We start from the raw sequence: 19114 nt of genomic DNA, 5'->3' as shown, positions 1-19114 counted from the left end.
CGATTGCACAAATATTTGGTTAAGTTTGATTAAAAGTCAACTTGGTCGGGTTAAAGTCAACGAAAAAGTCAACATGTTCGGGTGGGGTCCCGAACTATTTTTCTGAGGTTTTTAATCATATATGAGCATGTTAGAACAAGTTTCATGTGAATCGGAGGTCCGTAGTATGCCAAACATTTTTCGTATTTTGGACATGGAGGTCAGAACCTGACCACGGCTTATGTCGCGCCGCGACATAAGCTGGCCGCGCCGCGGCATTGGCCGTGCGCTGGTACCTGGTCAGTCTCAATTGTTCAAGTCCCAAATCAAAACTCTTTCAAGCATAAATTACAAACCGCTAACTCTTAGAACTCGCACCTTATATCGTTGGAAAGGTAATTTGACAAAGAACACAACTAAATATATTTCACCAACCAAAAACATTATTTGTAACAATCGGCTTGTAACATCCCGCCTTTTTCCATTTACTTTTCCGTTATACTAATATAAAGTCCGTTATATGTTTATAACATCTCCCGTTGATACGCGTTTTAAATTATCTCGTTTAGGTAATTTACGCACCCGAACGAAAGTTGAGGGACTAAACTTGACAAGGGATCAAACCCTTGACTAGGTCAAAGGGTCAAACCCCTTTCACTCATTCATTATCATCTCCATCTCTCTCTCTTTCTCTCTAGCAAGAACACACACACCATTTCCAAATTCATTCAATCATCATCTAAATCCGATCTAGGAGGCTTACAACAAAATAAATTACATATTCGTGATCCTCTCTTCATCCTCTTCGTTTTGGTACCAACTTCATCTCGTTTGGGTAACATTTCTAAAACACTAGTTTTCTTTAAATTTGTGTTCTTGACTTAAAAGTATGTTAATTAGTGTCTATGGCTCATTGTGATGTCGTGTAAGTAATTTGTATGCTCGATTTGTTGTTTTTGGTGTAACTAGTTCATTATGAAAATTACTTGCTAAATCCTTGATTTTGGATGATCAAATGTTATTAGATTGTTAATGTGCATGTTTTAAAAGTGTTACTAGTATCATTAGCTTCATTTGGATGTAAAGATTGATCTAAGAAACCTCTTAAACTTGATTATGAAATTTGGTGATTTTTGGTTAGGGTTTCATGAACTAGGAATGGATTTTTGATGCATTAATGACATGAAATGTTAATTGTAAGTGTTAGGTTGTGTTGTATGCTTAATTACCTTCGAAACGGCATATTGTTCATGTAATTTGGCTATCGAATCATTAAATGGCGTTTATGACTTGTATGCATTGAATGAGGAGCATTGATTGCGGTTTTTGGTTGTTGTAAATGAAAGTTGATTGATAAAAAGTGCATAGTTGCGTTCTTTGTCAAATTACCTTTCCAACGATATAAGGTGCGAGTTCTAAATGTTAGCGGTTTGTAATTTATGCTTGAAAGAGTTTTGATTTGGGACTTGAACAATTGAGACTGACCAGGTACCAGCGCACGGCCAATGCCGCGGCGCGGCCAGACTATGTCGCGGCGCGACATAAGCCGTGGTCAGGTTCTGACCACCATGTCCAAATTACGAAAAATGTTTGGCATACTATGGACCTCCGATTCACATGAAACCTGTTCTAACATACTCATATATGATTAAAAACCTCAGAAAAATAGTTCGGGACCCGACCCGAACATGTTGACTTTTTCGTTGACTTTGACCCGACCAAGTTGACTTTTAATCAAACTTAACCAAATAATTGTGCAATCGTTCTAACATGTTTTTATACTTGTACCTTGCATGAAACATGACAATTTGATTCACATGCTATTAGGATCGAGTCTTAACGAGCCATAGGACTAATTGAACATCTTTGACCTATCGTGTTTACCGTTATTGATACAAACCTATTGTTTAGGTCAAGACTAGCATTGTTCTTTGCACACGTTTACTTGTTGAAGTACTTTACTACTCGTGCACTCAAGGTGAGATCATAGTCCCACTTTTACTCTTTTTGAACTTACATTTGGGATGAGAAAACATAAACATTTCTTTACTAAGTGAACACAAGTACAGGAAAAACAAACATTCTACATACGAGTTTAGAACAAAATCCTCAATTCGATTATCATTAGTTACACTTGCCGGGTGTAAGCGAGAACTTATGTTGTATGGATCCATATGGGTTTGACAAACCCTCATTCAAACGGTTCGCTACCGTTTACGAATGAAATATATTTTCGAGAAACAGTGTATGTTCTAGCACTAAGTGATGGGGTTCAATGGAAGGAAATGTTAAGCATTGATAATTGGGTGCTCGTGAAACAAACTTTTGGAATGTATTACTATTAATTCATTGATGCAAATCTTGTGGTTCACTTGTACTTACTTACTTAAACCTATGATTTCACCAACGTTTTCGTTGACAGATTTCTATGTTTTTCTCAGGTCCTTGAACGATACACGATACATGATTCCGCTCATTATTTTGATACTTGCATTGGATGTCGAGTATATATGCATACATGGAGCGTCTTTTGACTACTTTTAAATTGTGTCGCATAAGTTTCATTTGTACTTAAAACTTTGTATCGTAACTTGTGGTGGAACTATTCTCGTAAACTTTGAACAATCTTTACATTTGAAATGAATGCGACATATCTTTTGGTCAACGTTGTTTTAAAGACTTATGACCACGTAACGGGACCTAAGTAGACGGCGCCGTCAAACATGATTTGGTCGGGTCGCTACAGATGGTATCAGAGCGTTGGTTGTAGGGATTTAGAGTTCATTGGTGTCGACCCCGAGTCATAGGGTACATTGGTGAGTCTAGACTACAACCGGCATATAGACTTGAAGTAGGAATTACTTGACTACTTGTGCATTTATACTCGAACGCTTCTACTCATATCTACTCTTAGTTCATCTTAATCTCACGTTGTTTAATTTGATTGACACGCCACCTTGACTATATGAAATGATGTCGAATGCACACATGAATCAGGGTAATATAATTTCCGGGATTATATTACGGTGACTCATATGAACGTTCCGACATTATGACATAAAGAATTTAAGGCGAGTCGAGGAAAAACTTCTCTTTATCTTTATTCTATATCACGGTTAGTATTATTGAGAATACTAATCAATGATATTCTTGTGTCTTGAAGGAACAATGGCTCCTCGTCGTGTACGCCGCAATGAAACTCCCGAACAAGCTCTCGAACGGATGATAGCCACCGCCGTAGATGCGGCCATGGCCGGTCACTCATCCAACAACAATAATAATAACAACCACAACAACAACAACAACAACAACAATGGATCCGGAAACTCAAACGAGGGATGCTCCTATAAAGCTTTCATGGGGTGCAAACCTCACACTTTTGATGGAACCGGGGGACCGGTCGTGCTCACCCGATGGTTTGAGCAAACGGAAGCCGTCTTTAGCATAAGCGGTTGTCGGGACCAAGACAAGGTCAAATACTCCACTCACACTTTCTTCGGAATTGCTCTAACATGGTGGAACACCTATGTTCAATCGGTGGGTACCGATGAGGCTCATGCCCTCTCTTGGGCCGATCTAAAGGAAAAGATGATTGTTGAATATTTTCCGCGCGAAGAAACCCGAAAGCTTGAGGAAGAACTAAGAGCTTTGAAAGCGGTCGGAAACGATCTTAAAGCTTATAATCAATGCTTCGCCGAACTATCCTTGATGTGTCCTAATCTTGTTAACCCCGAATCTCAAAGGATTGAGCTCTACATACTCGGTCTTCCAAAAAGCATCAAACAAGGGGTGATGTCATCTAAACCCACTACTCATCAAGCCGCTATGAACATGGCTCGCCAACTAATTGAAACGGTTGACGAAATCGTAGTTCCGGCACCTAAGGCCGAGGATAAATCGGGCGGCAACAAAAGAAAGTGGGAACCCTCCCAATCAAGCAACAACAACTTTGCCAAGAAATCTTTCACTTTCGACGGCAAGAAGGGTTATGCCGGGAATCTACCTTTTTGCAACAAATGCAACAAACATCACTTTGGCGAATGTAGTAAGCTAATTTGCCATCGGTGCCAAGGAATTGGTCATAAGGCCAACGATTGTAAAAGTGCCACTCCCGTCGCTCGAAAGTGGCCCAATGCACCAAAGACGGGCACTTGTTACGAATGTGGCCAAACGGGTCATTATAGAAATGCATGCCCAAAGAAGAAAGATAACCCCAATACGCGCGGCCGAGCTTTCAACATCAACACCGAGGAAGCTCGGGATGACACTGAACTAGTCACGGGTACGTTTCTTCTCAACAATTCTTATGTCTCTTGCTTATTCGATTCGGGTGCCGATAAATGCTTTGTATCCAAGACTTTGACTCATTCTTTTAGCACTCCACCTCTTCCATTAGATACCCCTTATACCATTGAAGTGGCTAACGGGAAACTATTAAGTGCCGACACATATTACCGGGGGTGTGCGTTAAACATTTTGGGTAAGGAATTTGAAATTGACTTGATACCCATGGAACTAGGAAGCTTTGATGTAATAATCGGTATGAATTGGTTAGTCAAAACGAAATCTCACATCCTTTGTGATCTTAACGCAATCCGAATTCCTATCGAGAATGGTGAACCTTTGATTGTTTATGGCGATAAGAGTTGCACCAGACTCAACCTCGTTTCGTGCCTTAAAGTTAGAAAACTACTCCGTAAGGGTTGTTTTGCGATCCTTGCCCACGTTAAGAAAGTCGAGTCCGATGAGAAGCATATCGATGATGTGCCAATTGTTAGTGACTTTTTCGATGTATTTCCCGACGAATTGCCGGGTCTTCCACCTCATCGACCGGTTGAATTCCAAATCGATCTTATTCCGGGAGCCGCACCCGTAGCACGTGCACCATATAGACTCGCTCCATCCGAAATGCAAGAATTGCAAAGTCAAATCCAAGAACTACTTGACCGTGGTTTTATCCAACCTAGCCATTCACCTTGGGGCGCTCCGATTTTGTTTGTTAAAAAGAAAGACGGATCCCTACGAATGTGCATTGATTATCGTGAACTAAATAAATTGACGGTTAAGAACCGATATCCTCTTCCTCGCATCGATGACCTCTTTGATCAACTACAAGGGTCTTGTGTATATTCGAAAATCGATCTCCGCTCGGGTTATCATCAATTAAGGGTTAAGGGGGAAGATGTCTCCAAAACCGCTTTCCGGACTCGCTATGGTAGTTATGAATTCCTCGTCATGCCATTTGGTCTCACTAACGCACCGGCGGTGTTCATGGATCTTATGAACCGCGTGTGCAAACCGTATCTCGATAAATTCGTTATTGTGTTCATCGATGATATATTGATCTATTCTAAAAATGAAGAAGAGCACGAACAACATCTCCGACTTGTGCTTGAACTCTTGAGACAAGAACGACTTTATGCCAAATTCTCCAAGTGTGAATTTTGGTTGAAGGAAGTTCAATTTCTTGGTCATGTTGTAAGTGATCAAGGCATTAAAGTCGATCCCACGAAGATCGAAGCCATTAGTAAATGGGAGACTCCTACTACTCCTACTCACATTCGTCAATTCTTGGGTCTCGCCGGATACTACCGTAGATTCATCAAGGATTTTTCTTTGGTTGCTCGTCCTCTAACCGCTTTAACTCACAAGGGAAAGAAATTCATTTGGGCGACCGAGCAAGAATCCGCGTTTCAAATCTTGAAAACGAAGCTAACCACCGCTCCTATCTTGTCACTTCCCGAAGGCAATGATGACTTTGTTGTATATTGCGATGCCTCAAAACATGGTTTTGGGTGTGTATTGATGCAACGAACGAAAGTCATTGCTTATGCTTCTCGACAACTCAAAATTCATGAACGAAACTATACGACACATGATCTCGAACTCGGAGCCGTTGTCTTTGCACTTAAAATGTGGAGACACTATCTTTATGGAACCAAGAGTACTATCTTCACCGATCACAAAAGCCTTCAACACATTTTCGATCAAAAGCAACTAAACATGAGACAACGAAGGTGGATTGAAACCTTAAACGATTACGATTGCGAGCTTCGTTACCATCCCGGGAAGGCAAATGTAGTAGCCGATGCCTTAAGTCGAAAAGAAAGAGCGGTGCCTCTCCGTGTCCGAGCTTTAAACATCACCATTCACACCAACCTTAATAGCCAAATTCGGGTAGCCCAAGATGAGGCTCTCAAGGATGAAAACATCTCTCTCGAACACTTGAACGTCCTCACCTCTCGATTCGAAGTTAAAGAAACCGGACTCCGATATTTCGCCGGAAGAATTTGGGTGCCTAGTTATGGGGATCTACGAAGCCTTATTTTAGATGAAGCCCATAAGTCACGATACTCGATTCACCCCGGTGCCAATAAGATGTACCACGACCTTAAACAACTATATTGGTGGCCGAACATCAAAAGGGACGTAGCTACTTATGTTTCCAAGTGTTTGACATGTTCCAAAGTCAAAGCCGAACACCAAAGACCGTCCGGACTACTTCAACAACCCGAGATCCCGCAATGGAAGTGGGAAAGAATAACGATGGATTTTATCACCAAACTACCAAAAACGACGGGCGGTTATGATACCATTTGGATTATTGTTGACCGTCTCACCAAATCCGCACACTTCCTTGCCATGAAAGAAACGGACAAAATGGAGAAACTTGCACAACTTTACATTAAGGAGATCGTAGCCCGACACGGTGTACCTTTATCGATTATCTCCGACCGAGATGGCCGTTTCGTTTCTAGATTTTGGCGTACATTGCAAGAAGCGTTGGGAACGCGTTTAGACATGAGCACCGCATATCATCCTCAAACCGATGGACAAAGCGAACGTACAATCCAAACCTTGGAAGACATGTTACGAGCTTGCGTGGTTGATTTCGGAAAAGCTTGGGACAAGCACTTACCTCTCGCCGAGTTCTCTTATAACAATAGTTATCACGCGAGTATTAAAGCCGCACCTTTTGAAGCGCTATATGGCCGCAAATGTCGTTCACCTCTTTGTTGGGCCGAGGTAGGCGACGTGCAAATCACCGGACCCGAACTCATTCACGAAACCACCGAGAAAATCGTTCAAATCCGAGATAGGCTTAGGACGGCCCGAAGTCGTCAAAAGAGCTATACCGACAAACGACGCAACGATCTTGAATTTCAAGTCGGTGACCGAGTAATGTTAAAAGTCGCGCCTTGGAAAGGTGTAATCCGTTTTGGGAAACGCGGGAAGCTGAATCCAAGGTATATTGGTCCTTTCGAAATCTTGGAGCGTATTGGAACCGTTGCGTATCGTTTAGATCTTCCGCCTCAATTGAACTCCGTTCATCCTACCTTCCATGTATCTAACTTGAAAAAGTGTCTTGCCGAACCCGATATCGTCATTCCTCTCGAGGAACTTACTATTGATGACAAACTTCATTTTGTGGAGGAACCGGTTGAAATTGTGGACACCTCCGTCAAGACATTGAAACAAAGCCGAATCCCGATTGTTAAAGTCCGTTGGAACGCCAAAAGGGGACCCGAGTTTACTTGGGAAAGACAAGATCAAATGCAAAGGAAGTATCCTCATCTATTCGTGAATTCGGAAACGCAAGATCTCGAGGAAGAAACAACGACTACTACGCCTACTTAAATTTCGGGACGAAATTTCTTTTAAGGAGTAGGTAATGTAACATCCCGCCTTTTTCCATTTACTTTTCCGTTATACTAATATAAAGTCCGTTATATGTTTATAACATCTCCCGTTGATACGCGTTTTAAATTATCTCGTTTAGGTAATTTACGCACCCGAACGAAAGTTGAGGGACTAAACTTGACAAGGGATCAAACCCTTGACTAGGTCAAAGGGTCAAACCCCTTTCACTCATTCATTATCATCTCCATCTCTCTCTTTCTCTCTAGCAAGAACACACACACCATTTCCAAATTCATTCAATCATCATCTAAATCCGATCTAGGAGGCTTACAACAAAATAAATTACATATTCGTGATCCTCTCTTCATCCTCTTCGTTTTGGTACCAACTTCATCTCGTTTGGGTAACATTTCTAAAACACTAGTTTTCTTTAAATTTGTGTTCTTGACTTAAAAGTATGTTAATTAGTGTCTATGGCTCATTGTGATGTCGTGTAAGTAATTTGTATGCTCGATTTGTTGTTTTTGGTGTAACTAGTTCATTATGAAAATTACTTGCTAAATCCTTGATTTTGGATGATCAAATGTTATTAGATTGTTAATGTGCATGTTTTAAAAGTGTTACTAGTATCATTAGCTTCATTTGGATGTAAAGATTGATCTAAGAAACCTCTTAAACTTGATTATGAAATTTGGTGATTTTTGGTTAGGGTTTCATGAACTAGGAATGGATTTTTGATGCATTAATGACATGAAATGTTAATTGTAAGTGTTAGGTTGTGTTGTATGCTTAATTACCTTCGAAACGGCATATTGTTCATGTAATTTGGCTATCGAATCATTAAATGGCGTTTATGACTTGTATGCATTGAATGAGGAGCATTGATTGCGGTTTTTGGTTGTTGTAAATGAAAGTTGATTGATAAAAAGTGCATAGTTGCGTTCTTTGTCAAATTACCTTTCCAACGATATAAGGTGCGAGTTCTAAATGTTAGCGGTTTGTAATTTATGCTTGAAAGAGTTTTGATTTGGGACTTGAACAATTGAGACTGACCAGGTACCAGCGCACGGCCAATGCCGCGGCGCGGCCAGACTATGTCGCGGCGCGACATAAGCCGTGGTCAGGTTCTGACCACCATGTCCAAATTACGAAAAATGTTTGGCATACTATGGACCTCCGATTCACATGAAACCTGTTCTAACATACTCATATATGATTAAAAACCTCAGAAAAATAGTTCGGGACCCGACCCGAACATGTTGACTTTTTCGTTGACTTTGACCCGACCAAGTTGACTTTTAATCAAACTTAACCAAATAATTGTGCAATCGTTCTAACATGTTTTTATACTTGTACCTTGCATGAAACATGACAATTTGATTCACATGCTATTAGGATCGAGTCTTAACGAGCCATATGACTAATTGAACATCTTTGACCTATCGTGTTTACCGTTATTGATACAAACCTATTGTTTAGGTCAAGACTAGCATTGTTCTTTGCACACGTTTACTTGTTGAAGTACTTTACTACTCGTGCACTCAAGGTGAGATCATAGTCCCACTTTTACTCTTTTTGAACTTACATTTGGGATGAGAAAACATAAACATTTCTTTACTAAGTGAACACAAGTACAGGAAAAACAAACATTCTACATACGAGTTTAGAACAAAATCCTCAATTCGATTATCATTAGTTACACTTGCCGGGTGTAAGCGAGAACTTATGTTGTATGGATCCATATGGGTTTGACAAACCCTCATTCAAACGGTTCGCTACCGTTTACGAATGAAATATATTTTCGAGAAACAGTGTATGTTCTAGCACTAAGTGATGGGGTTCAATGGAAGGAAATGTTAAGCATTGATAATTGGGTGCTCGTGAAACAAACTTTTGGAATGTATTACTATTAATTCATTGATGCAAATCTTGTGGTTCACTTGTACTTACTTACTTAAACCTATGATTTCACCAACGTTTTCGTTGACAGATTTCTATGTTTTTCTCAGGTCCTTGAACGATACATGATACATGCTTCCGCTCATTATTTTGATACTTGCATTGGATGTTGAGTATATATGCATACATGGAGCGTCTTTTGACTACTTTTAAATTGTGTCGCATAAGTTTCATTTGTACTTAAAACTTTGTATCGTAACTTGTGGTGGAACTATTCTCGTAAACTTTGAACAATCTTTACATTTGAAATGAATGCGACATATCTTTTGGTCAACGTTGTTTTAAAGACTTATGACCACGTAACGGGACCTAAGTAGACGGCGCCGTCAAACATGATTTGGTCGGGTCGCTACACGGCTTTCCAAAATAACTGATCGATTAATGCACACATTTAATACTCGAATTTGATAAGTGCACATTTATGATTCGGGCATTTAATGCATACATACAACACGCCGTTTTGTAGGTAATCGAGCATACAATACAACTAACTACTTACTAACAATAATTCATGGCATTCAATGTATCATCTATTCATTTCAAGCTTATCAAACCCTAACCCAAATTCACCAAAAATCACTAATCAAGTTTATGGAGTTTTCTCAAGCAACCTACACATCAAATTGAAGCTAGTGATACTAGGAACACAATTAGAACATGAACTTTTAACATCTAACAACATATGATCATCCAAAATTCAAGAACAACACACCAAAATTCAAGTTCATGCTAGTTATACTAAAACAACGAGATCGAGCATACAAATTACATACACGACATCACAATGAGCCATAGACACTAACTAACACCATTTCAAGTCAAAAACACGAATTTAGAGAAATCTAGAGTTTTAGAAATGTTACCCAAACGAGATGAAGTTGGTACCAAAATGAAGAGGATGAAGAGAGGATCACGAATATGTAATTTATTTTGTTGTAAGCCTCCTAGATCGAATTTAGATGATGATTGAATGAATTTGGAAATTGTGTGTGTGTTCTTGCTAGAGAGAAAGAGAGAGAGATGGAGATGGTTGAATGGTGGTGATTGGGGTGGACTAGGTGACCTAGTCAACTAGTTTGCCCCGTATCAATTTTAGTCCCTCGAGTTTGTAGTCGGGTGCGAAAATTACCTAAATGGAATATTTTAAAACGCGTATTAACGGAGGATGTTAAAATCCAATAACGGAAAAATATTAAGAATGTTAGCTAACGGAGGATACGAATTTAGTTACGAAGGATATTTTTAAAATAAAAAGACGGGCGTTAAAATAATTTAACGGAAAAATGCGGGATGTTACAAACACCTCCTTCTGCCCCTGTACGTGGTGGAGCACTAGGAATTGGAGTAGAAACTGTCTCCTGTGACACTTGTTGAGCTATAGGTGGTGATTGATGAGTCGATTGGGTTTGTTGTATTGGTTGTTGTTGTTTTTGTCCTTGAGTTTGAGTGGGCGGTGTTCCTTGGGTAGCACTTGTAGCAGATCTACCAGCATCTTTATAAACCAACTTGAACCTTCTTTTCAGTTTTAGCTTAGTTGAAACCTGAGAACTCTCATCTTCAACCATTCTTCTTTTTGATCCCCTTGAAGCTTCTTCACCAACATCAGGATTAATATCACCAATCTCATCAACTAAACCTTCTACACCTGAACCACCTGCAGCTTGAGTATTCACAGGTTGATCAACTTCTTCATCACTGTTAGCTACCTCAAAATCAGGCTCTCAATCAGATAAACTGTTTTCGTTTCTCCACTTCTTTCCTGGTGGACACCGATAATCCTCTCGAGCAAGATGACACACCAGCTTGCCATCACTAGCACTTTTCTTCTGATTCAATCGGTTGAACGTAAGATCTGTCATATGTTTCAAATCAATGGCATCTTTCCTCAATCTTGGCAAATCAACAGTTTGCTGGTTGATCATAATTTGTAAGAACCTTGGATAGATCAAATATAACTTGCTCGTCACATTCTCCACCAGTAGATCAAAGATGACCCCGGAGAAATTAAAATCAGCTTTTAAGACTAAAGCAGCAAACATTCATTGATAGATTTCACTCAGTTCATCAAACCCTCCTTGCAACGGACTTAAACACCTCAGTACAACAAGTGACAAATATCTATACGGTGGTGTGAATCCACTTCTTTTAATCGTTGCTCTCGTAATATCACCAGAATACTTGCATCTTAACACACATCCAGTAATCTTTGTCTTTGACAACTTCTTCGGCATATTCTCATCATCCTCAAACAAGAAAGTGTTTCGAATTGTATCTTTAGAAATCTGAATCTCCTGACCACAAACAGTACTTATAATTACCTTCCTGTTATCTACAGTCTCAACTCTTGCACGTTCCCAGAACTCTCTCTGATGTGAGTAATATGCTATACAGGGCATAGAGATAGCTGCAAATACTCTTGAACGTTTCAGAAACTCAATTACCCCCTTGTACTTACCAGCATTAGGACCATTCTCATTTAGACATGCAGTGAGATTAGAGCCACTGTTAGCTTTCAATCCTGGAAGATCAATAGAAAACGGACCTCCCGATGACTCAGTATCGGATTCATGTGCAATGTTTTCTGGATCAGCTTGAACACCTGACATTATGAAAATAACTGCAAACACAATTCAAATTAGCATCATAAAGACAATATCACAGTATGATCATCACAGAAGATATTACATTATAAAGACTAATAGATCAGGATCTCAGTTACACGATTACATGTCCGAAGTAGAATTAATACAGACATAGAATAGTGTATTAATGCTAACAAGCTAGCATTATCAAATTACATAACATGCTGAAACTAACAAACACATGAACATAAATTCAGAATCATTCATCCCATAATGGAATCCTCTGGCACTAGCTTTTCCTCATGTTGAATTACACCAAGTTTCTCAAACAAGGTATATAGTAAAGCTGCGTATGGAAATGGTTCTTCCATCTCAAGAAGATCTTTCATCACATGAATGAGAAAATGGCCCATATTCACTTGAATACCTTCTAGCAGGCAATACAAAAGCATAGCTTTAGTACCAGACAACAAATTATCTCCTTCTTTCCTAAAGGTCACATTCCTTTTGATGATTCTCAAGTGTATCTCATGTTGTTGTGACACCTCGTCATCACTAATTTCTACCCTACATGCATTAACTACTTTCCCTGGCTTGCATAACCTTGCAACTATGTCAGATAGTCTGAATCTGTTGGGAATATTTCGTATATCTTTGCTAGGATACAAAATTTTAACCCAAGTGTGCGGGACATTCAATAGGTTTGAAAATTCCTCCATAGTCCACTTAAACTGATGGTCAAATAGACCTGAGTGCACAAACTTCTTCTTCCCATCTTCTAAGGCAACATTGGCATAAAATTCCCACAACAAATCAGGACAAAAGTAATCTCCAATGTCTAAAAATGCTTGACATCCAATTTGTTCCCAAAGACTATAGGTCTGTCGAGTAGCAATGACCTTTTGTTCCACTAAGATGGGTCGTCCACTAGCTAGAATTCTCCTACGGTCAATGTTAAACATCCATTGCCCAACAAAGGATCCACCTGACATCCTAATACAGACTACAAGCACTAGCATTAGATAAGCACAACAGAAATTACCAGAGACCAAAAGAATTCATTCAAATATAACATAAAAATCGACCATCGGTTCAATCAAGTGACCATCGGTCGAGGGACTGGACCATCGGTCCGATGGTCTAGACCTACGGCAGTTGGTCTAAAGCACATCTACAAACTGATCAATTTAGGACCTACGGCCGAGTGAGGTGTCATCCGGCCGAGTGTGAGACACCATCGGTCGATGGTCAGAGACCATCGGCAGGAGGTAGTTCATCAGATCTGTTTGATTAAAAACCCCAATTCTACCAATCTGTGGTTTCTGGTTTGGATTTTGGTCACAATAGCAGCTAAAGAGGCCGATAAACATATATAAATCATCAATTTCAACAGATAGTTAACAAAAATCACTAGATTGGCATGTTAACCTTCGAACACAAATTAAACGATTCAGAACAAATGGAAACGAATTAGATTACCTCGATTATGGCGCTGGAATCACGATAAAAAGATGTACAATTCACACGGACCAAAACTCCTTTCACTTAACTTGTAAAACTAGGGTAAAATCAATCAAACTTGCACAAAGTGACTGACCCGTTTGACTCTGGGTCCTTTTATACCCTGTCAGAGACCATCGGCCGATGGTCTAATCCTTCGGCCCGAGGGTCTTGACACTCGGTCGAGTGTCTTTGTCCATCGGCCGGATGTAATTACAGTCGGCCGGTGGTCTGGGCTTTTGAAAAACTTTAAAACTTAACCCTTTTCATATTCAAACTATACTTCTTTTATCACATTTACTCCCCCTGGGACTGATCTCCACAGTATAAGTCAAACACGCTTTGTTCCTTTAAGCTCCAAACACTTTAATCAAATTTAACGAAAAACATAGGATCCTTTCGCAGTAGACCTTTTCGAGAACTGAGTTGTTTGGCTTAAACCATAAACAGAAATGCTCATGCAACTAATCTTATGAATGCAAACAATTTCAGATATGCATGCACATGCAAAAACACAAAGCAAATAACTGTACAAGACCCAGTGTGTCATGATTAGCAATATTATAACAGACGTAATCAGTAACATTTAACCTTTCATATCCGTAGTGAATTAACTTCTAACATCAGTTTCATTAAACATTAACATTAACAAATGCATGATGTTATCGACATAAGAACAAGAAAAACTGCTTATCATGAATCACACTTCAAGGAGTATAGCACATCTTTTTGTGAGTTGATATATCAAATTGATTAAATCTTTTGATTCGGGGATCAGAACTGAACTATATTGACAAGTTATTCACAGTTCATTCATTAACTTATTTGATAAAGCATATACAGAACAACTTTCTAATATATCAGTAAACATTTATCAACTTTCACCCTATACTTCGATGATCACGTTATATTAATTACCTTAACACTTTTCAATATTAGACTTTGATCACGAAGTCAGTCCTCATTTGAGATCGCACGATGTTTCAGGTAGAACAATTGAGCACAACATGTTGACGCTGTCCTCTTATCACATCAATGTTCTTTCAATTTGATTGAACAGAACCATCTCACGATGTTTCTAGCAACCCTGTCAGCCATGAGCTTCTACCTTAAACTTACACTTTTCGTTTCAGATAACCTTGTGAATCTCAAATTTATTGCATACTTTGAAAAGACGCATACCGGCCGCTATAAACCCCATACTTAAACGGAAATCGTATGATGTATAATGTTGGATTGATGGTAGTGATATATATATTTGAGTGATGGAACGCTAAGATATCCTCCAGAAGATATTCCCTCTATCCAGGTCAATAGGCATAATCCCATACCACAGACAAAAGATGTGAAATTCACTAATTGAGATGTGAACTGAATGATTTAAGTTCTCTATATCTGATGATCTGATAAATTCTCCCCCTCGGATGTAGATAACTAAAGTGTTCATAATAAGTCTCCGATTGGAATATATGTTGTCGCAGACATAGAAAACCGAGGAATCTCTGAAGCTTTGTTCAATTCTTGATCCATGATTCTCTTGCAGCTAGGTGGCGCATCAAATTATTTACAACTTTAAATGAATAAACATAAACAAACCATAACTTGCAATTTTTTTTATTTTTTTATTTTTTTTGAATTTTTCTGATGTTGCCTTTTCTCCATAAATAAAACAAACAAAGTAAATAAGTGAATACAACTATACATGATGATGATGATGCACCACTGTCTTTGACTTTATAGTAACTGCATGGAAAACCAATCTTCTGATATTGAAATCTAGAACCCGGTGACATTGCAATATACAAATCATTCTGTGTCTGTGATACAAGACTGCACTTCTCAACCCTTCAAGAGAAAACACCTCCCTTTGGGTATCCGATATGTACGTTGTTGGATTTCGGTCCAAGTAATAAAGGTAAATAGAAACAAGTATGCATCCTAGACAAAGTATGCTCACCTTGGGGACTCACAAAATTATCCTTTTGCTACCGAGTATAAATCGTAGTAGGGGAGACCTCAACCGTCTGTTGAGTTTCTGAACAACCATTTCTCAGTACATATTCAGTGATAAGTAGGTGACTACCCTCAACCGCTGTAAACCTTTCCATGATTTCCTTATCATGATATTTACGCTTTGTTCGTATGATCATCTCTATCTAGAATTAGGCCAATAAAGTCTACTAACACATTATCAATCATTCTATATTACTTTTATTTCATAACTTACATGTCAGTTCAGTATTGCAATCACTTTCCACAAACATAACAAGCAACTCATTTTCAGGTTTTTTTTAATTTTTTATGGATTTTCCATTTTTCAATTTTTATTTGTTTTTCTGGTTTTTTTTATGGCTTTTTGATTTTCTCTGTACAAAAGCATAAATTTATCTAAAAACATAAGCAAACATGCAGAAATATCATGAAAAACTAATCTATCATGCAAATGAAAAGTAAACATGCAAATGATCTACAAACTACCATGCAAAACTATACATACTCTACAAGCAGTTTCTTAACAATTCACAACTCAGTCTCAGGCTTAGGTTCCTCTGTGTCAGGAACCACATCTTTAAACAACTTAATACCTATCTCTTTTAACAGAAATTCAAAGCGTGGTTTATCAAAAGCTTTTGTGAAGAGATCAGCCCTTTGGGCTGAAGTGTCTATTTGCACTACATCTATCAACTTTTTCTCATAGCAATCTCTAATGAAATGGTATTTAATCCCTATATGTTTCATTTTAGAATGGTTAACGGGATTTTTAGTGACAGCTATGGCAGCAGTATTATCAACATAAATAGGAGTGTTAGAGATTTGCAAACCGTAGTCACGTAGTTGTTGTTGAATCCAGATAACCTGTGATGTACAGCTGGCCGCGGTAATATATTCAGCTTCACAAGTGGACTGAGCCACTGCTGTCTGCTTCTTACACTGCCAAGTAACTAATTTGCTACCAAGAAATTGACACCCTCCTGATGTTGATTTGAAATCTTTCTTACAACCTCCATAGTCTGAATCACTGTATGCTGTGAGATCAAAACCATCCTCACACGGATACCATAACCCTAAGCTGGGAGTATCTTTCAGATACCTCAGAATCTTCTTAACCACGAACATATGATGAACATTAGGATTCGCCTGATAACGAGCACACAGGCAAACCACAAACATAATATATGGTCGAGAAGCTGTAACGTACATTAGAGAACCTATGAACGCCCTGTATAAAGTAGGATCCACTGGAGCACCCTCACAATCGGGTGAGATCCCATGATTAACCGACAACGGAGTCTTAGCTGGTCTCTCTTTATCTGCCTGAAAGCGCTTTAGGATATCAGCAACATACTTAGTCTGATGCAAGAAGATGCCTTTATCCATTTGAGCTACCTGCAAACCTAAGAAAAACTTTATAGTTCCCATGGAACTCATTTTAAACTTTCGTTGCATAACCTTCTCAAATTCATCAACCATACTCTGATCTGTAGACCCGAAGATAATATCATCAAAATAGACCTGCACTAACATAAGGTGTTGTCCCTTCTTTTTGATGAAAAGTGTCTGATCAATGACACCTCTTCGAAAACCATTCTCTAGCATGTAATTGGACAACGTAGCATACCATGCTCTAGGAGCTTGGTGAAGACCATACAGTGCCTTTTCTAGTCGATAAACCTTTTCTGGAAAATGCGGATCTTCAAAACCAGGTGTTTGTTCAACAAACACTCTTTCATTGATCTCGCCGTATAAAAATGCACTTTTAACATCCATCTGAAAAACTTTAAACCCCATGAACGATGCAAAAGCCAAGAAAATCCTGATTGCTTCCAGTCGTGCAACCGGAGCAAAAACCTCATCATAGTCAATTTCAGGGATCTGTTGATATCCCTTTACCACCAATCTAGCTTTGTTTCTGATAACGATACCCTATTCATCCTTCTTGTTCTTCAAAACCCATTGAAGACCATAGGGTACACAACCATGCGGTGGATTGACTAGCTTCCAAACCTTTTAGTGTTTGAATTGTAACAGCTCCTCTTGCATTGCACTAACCCACTCGTCAAACTTCAATGCCTCATAAGCATCTTTAGGTTCAATTTAACACACTTAACATGAGTGAGCATGCACAAATATTCTTCCTGTCTTATTCAACGTTGAATAAAAAGCTGTTGCCACATTCGCACTCTCTGTCTGAACATCTTCCACTACTGTTGAACTTACACTAGTCACGGGAACCTCTGATGTAGTCGGAACTTCAGATGTAGAGGATGCATTAGACTTACCTAGAGGAATACTAATGTGAGGAATGCCTCTTGAATCCACATAATAATCATCAAGTCGTTTAGGTGGCAGAATCACACGATTGGATCTACGTACACCTCCTGCTTCAGTTGGCGGTTCAGTCACTGTTACAGTTGGTGGTTGATTATATAGAGGATTAAGATGTTCCTCAGTCAGTTGTGTTCGACTAACTTCCTCGTCATCTTTAAGCTCACTATCTTCATCTGTATATACTACCCCGTCCTCATTTGAATCAAAATCACCTCTAACACTCTGCGGACTTGGTTGCAAGCTAGAAACTGGATTCTGAACCTGCACTGGAGTAGGGATAACATTTTCAGAAGTGTTTTGAGAATCAAACAATATCTGAGTCAGAACTTCTTCATCTGTAGTGTCTGGCGGAAGATTGAAGGAATCAAATAACTTATCATATTCAAACTGCCATGCGAATCCTTTACTGACACGAGGTGGAGCATTGCGTTGAATATCAACCTCATAACGTTCTTCCACACACTTGGACTCAGTATTATACACCCGTTTGTTCGGATTCCCATATCCCAAGAAGATACCAGAGATCACCTTTGAATTAAATTTTCCTCCAGCGTCTCGTACCAGCATAGTACAAGGTGCACCAAAGGGTTCAAAATGTTTAATGTTTGGCTTTCTCTTGTGTAACAGTTCTTAACATGTTTTACCATGTCTCTTCACCACTAGAACTCTGTTCATCACGTAGCATGCAGTACTCACGGCTTCACCCCAGAAAACAATTGGAAGACATGAATCTGCTAGCATTGTTCTTGCGGTCTCAATTAGAGTCATGTTCTTTCTTTCAGCAACACCGTTTGATTGAGGTGTATAAGCAGGACTGAACTGTTGCTGTATCCCCTTCTCATTACAGAACAGCAGCATCTAATTGTTCTTAAATTCCGTACCGTTATCAGTACGAATCTTTCTAACCTTCAACTTATACAAACTTTCGAGCTTCAGAATCAAAACTTTAATATGATCGAAAGTATCTGACTTGTGTTTCAACATTACGACCCACGAAAACCGGGAATACTCATCTGTAACCACCAAGCAGTAAGACTCTCCGGTGAGAGTTTTACAGTTAACTGGACCAAAGAGATCCATGTGTAACAGTTCCAAAGGAATATTAACAGAATGATGCTTTTTGG

The sequence above is a fragment of the Rutidosis leptorrhynchoides genome, chromosome 8 (assembly GCF_046630445.1).
Source record: "Rutidosis leptorrhynchoides isolate AG116_Rl617_1_P2 chromosome 8, CSIRO_AGI_Rlap_v1, whole genome shotgun sequence".
Lineage (NCBI taxonomy): Eukaryota > Viridiplantae > Streptophyta > Magnoliopsida > Asterales > Asteraceae > Rutidosis > Rutidosis leptorrhynchoides.
Note: the sequence above shows the minus strand (reverse complement) of the source record.